The sequence below is a fragment of the Trichoplusia ni genome, chromosome 11, assembly GCF_003590095.1.
Source record: "Trichoplusia ni isolate ovarian cell line Hi5 chromosome 11, tn1, whole genome shotgun sequence".
NCBI classification, from domain to species: domain Eukaryota; kingdom Metazoa; phylum Arthropoda; class Insecta; order Lepidoptera; family Noctuidae; genus Trichoplusia; species Trichoplusia ni.
The window spans coordinates 2,301,050-2,304,772 of record NC_039488.1 but is presented as its reverse complement, the minus strand read 5'-3'; the positions used below and the strand labels follow the sequence as shown (position 1 = coordinate 2,304,772).

Sequence of the window (3,723 nt, the reverse complement as noted above, 5' to 3'; positions counted from 1 at the left end):
AAAATCAGGAAACACATTGGGAAACTAATGTAAAACATCGTTTAAAACTTTGCAGAGGTAGCGTGCACAGAGGTTAGCTATAATTAAAACTAACTACAATTTACCCATCAGAGTTTGGTCGAAGTTCACGACTAAGCACTGACCTCTTCATTGAGATTGATGAACTGTTTTTGTTATATTAAAGTATTTTGAACTAGGATTTAAACTCCCGCTTTGTACATAAATGTCAAGGAAGTTACGCAGAAAGCCGACATGGAAAAGTTATTAAACAGTGGCTTCAATAAACGGCCCAATAAGTTATGTAAAGTGCGGGTGCATCGCGTTACATTACAACCCCTACATGGGCCGGCGGGGTTGGGACGCATGCGCTCGCACCACCGGCCGCGCACGGCATATGCGGAATATTAAAGGAGGAAAGAGAAAAAAATTAACTTGTGAAGCCATTTTCGTCTATCGGCGGCCCCCGCGCCCGCCGTAGGGTTTCTGTGATGCAGGCAGAGAGGCTCGCGCGGCCGCCGCGACCGAACGCCGCCTCGTTGCTCCGCCGCGCTCGCTCCGACATCCGTCGTTCCGTCGTTCCGTCGACCCGTCGCTCCACCCGCTCTTGTGATTACACGTTGTGCGACACATTATAATTGTGCAGTGTTATTTGGACGTTTGAGAAGCCGCCGCTACGTGAACAGTGTTACTAACTAATAAGAACTTATAACAAAAGTGCAGTTTACATACTTTACTGTGAGTGTAAGTTTTTGAAAAGTTTAATTTTTATCTTCTCTAGTGATACGTCTTGTAAAGTGAACTTAACTATATTTGAAATCGTGTTTCTTGTGCCGCGTCAAGTTTGATATGAAGTAGCAGTAGTAATTTAGAAAAGTTAAAACTTTTACAAGTTACTCTAAATACTCGTACATTTCGGAGTTTCGTCCAATTCAAGTTCCAGAGTTTATGATCGCAACCGTACAGGTACTAAAATGTTTTTGTTTTTTTTAATTGCTAGGTTTTTATTTTTACGTAGAGTTTTAATTTCGTTAAAGATGCCTAATTTTTTCGAGCCGCAAATGTCATCTTATTTATCATTTTGTTTCGAAAATGTAGAGTCGTTTGACCATATTTTATTACGGTAAGTGTCAGCTACATCTGTCGCATGCATAATTTTATTTTACAACAACATTTGGTTTTTTATTGCTTTACAATTTTCTGTATGTATTTGAACTTTGATGGAGATAAAATGTATTCACCTGTTTATGAACATCAGCTGTTACGAACCGTACTTAAATTGTTCTTCAAATTCCGATAAAAGTTTACAGACTACATGAGAATAATAAAGAATAAAACAGTCATAACACAGTCGGAACTATCATTCGAACTTTCAAAAAGTTTTAATGGAATTCTAAGGATACAGTAAATCATATCTTTTATTTATGAAGTAGTAACAGTGCGATGGAGTGCACTCTAAAATAGATGGCATAATAAAAAATCCATACTCCTCCCAATAAATTATCGGAAGACATTCTTTTTATTGGAGTAACGAATGGTGAGATGAGTAATGGCGTAAGTTTGCCCGATAAATCATGCTTCTCGTAACTGTGAGGCGCTTCCGACGTTGGGGTTGTATTTGGCAAGGGCAGCCCTTTCTTGTTAGTTTGTACACTTTTATCGCGTCTGCAATCGTTGATGTAGAAAATATAAATGGACCTGTTAGACTACCGCTACACTTAATTAGAGACATTCATAATGATGAATATATTGATTATACTGAACAATTTAAACCATCTTATACTCCTACGTTCGTGAATGAATTGAAACCAATAAATGTCCAATTTGTAACTGTTGGTCATGAAATCAAATTGCTGATAGTAATGGTAACGAAACATGAATAACATTATTGTAACAGGTAACAATAATGTGATTCACGTTCAGGAAACGGGACTGCTAAATGGTAGTAAAACGAGTAATGGTAGAAAAGCTATTCTAGTCAAGAAAATGGAAGCGCTAAATGGTAGAACGGGCGATGGCCCGTGAAATGACACGTCGAGTGAATCGATACCATTTGATGAACTATTGTTTAGGAATGTAGCGATGGGTGGAGGCGGATTTGACTCGCACTTAGATTTTGTATAGACAGACGGTTCAGAACATCAAATGGAATTTCGTGTAGACGGCTTTCTTGAAATTGAATTTGTTTTCGGTTATCTGGAGTTACTACGTCACGTGTCACGAAATAGTATGTTTTTTGAAATTTAAGACGCTCTGCATATGTACGAATTAAATTAAAATAAATAGAATGGTTTCGGACATAACGTAGTCGTACATATGTTCGTAAAGTAATAGGTACAATAAATATTTTAGTTCGTTAGTGGCTACTGTAATTAAAAATTAAAACAAATCAATTAGTTACACAAGACTTTCCATTAGATTTTTTTTTATGGAAAACATTATTGAGTATTTCTAATAATTATTTAGTAACATAATGTAGTTAAACTTCTTATTCTCGAAAGCTCATATTAACCAGGAAAAACCATTTATAAATATCGAATATAATATTTTTATGGGATATCTAATATCCCTAAAAAATATTGATAGGCATAAAGAGGCGTTCCCACGTTGCCGGAAGCAGGCACTGGATCGCCACGCTTCGGTACTTTGCTCTTTCACTATTGTCCCTTTGTCCGTACTTAGCTCCGTCAGCCCGTCAAAAGAGCACTTCTTTATTCCACGGATCTAGTTTGCCGCACTTAATTCGTATTGCATCATTCGTTCCACACCATTTTCTTTTTCTAACATTGATCGGACCGATAGCTCCCCTTATTTCATGTCGTATTTGTTACAATACATGCTATTTACATTATCATAGAGCTGAATCAGTCATTTGCTTGCTTCAAAATTATAGACTAAGTACCGCAAGAGCCTGTAACGTATAATTTCAAGCCTTATTACAGAGTTCTTAATTAGCAATTTCCTGGTCGAGCTTTTAGCCAACAACCTTCATTTAGTTGCAACGGAGTTCAAGAACATAGCGGCCAGCAACACTAGCGAAATTTGCATTCTTGCTTCGCGTCAGCCGACATAGCCTAAGGACCACCCGCGTCGAAGTGCCTCCGATTCAATACCAACTTTATAACATCGAGATAGAATTTCAAATCAAGATGCTTGTTCTCCATCATACCTATAGCTCGCAATAAGACGCTCTACAATCCACTCGCGTCTACTCGCGCAAAATTTTAATATGCGTACCGGGAGAATATTTACATCGGTTCTTTCGTCCCATTCTCCTGAAGAACAAAATCAGTATTACGTAAACAAAAAATGGGACGAAGGGCTTTAATTTGCGGTAAACATCTTTTCTCCTGCAATACCGTAAATAGAAACTCTCAGCAAGATTTTTTTAATCTTCGCCCGACATCTCGAATAATACAGCTGCAGCATTCGAATCTCATTAGCAAGTGAAACAAGAGAAAAACTCAGAGCAATAAATTTTAGCAAGGCTCAAGTGGAAACGTTTACGGTTCCTTTTAATTTGGTTGCCATTGTCGAGGCGTCCCGCTGCGCCCGTCCGTTGGATTTCTTGCTAGAATTCCAGCTGTTCGAAACATTAGTTACTTCTTATTAGTTGATTACGAAAACGAATTAAAGTAACATTAGATTTTATGGGGTGTAATACAAACTAAATTAATTTATGGGATATCAATTCCCATTTACATCTCAAGGAAGTTAAAATAAAAC

The 3,723-nt window shown here is 37.7% G+C and overlaps 1 protein-coding gene across 4 annotated transcripts in view; it reads left to right on the top strand.

Moving 5' to 3' along the window:
- Positions 1-242: 242 nt before the first annotated feature.
- LOC113499098 overlaps positions 243-3,723 on the top strand; it is a 268,950-nt gene continuing 265,469 nt past the window's right edge. For 2 of the 4 annotated variants that reach the window (XM_026879453.1, XM_026879452.1), the window contains exon 1: positions 244-963. The gene's annotated coding sequence lies outside the window, so the exon portion shown is untranslated. Of the gene's footprint in view, positions 964-3,723 lie in introns of all 4 variants that reach the window. The other 2 variants (XM_026879454.1, XR_003401064.1) reach the window with 2 other exon arrangements.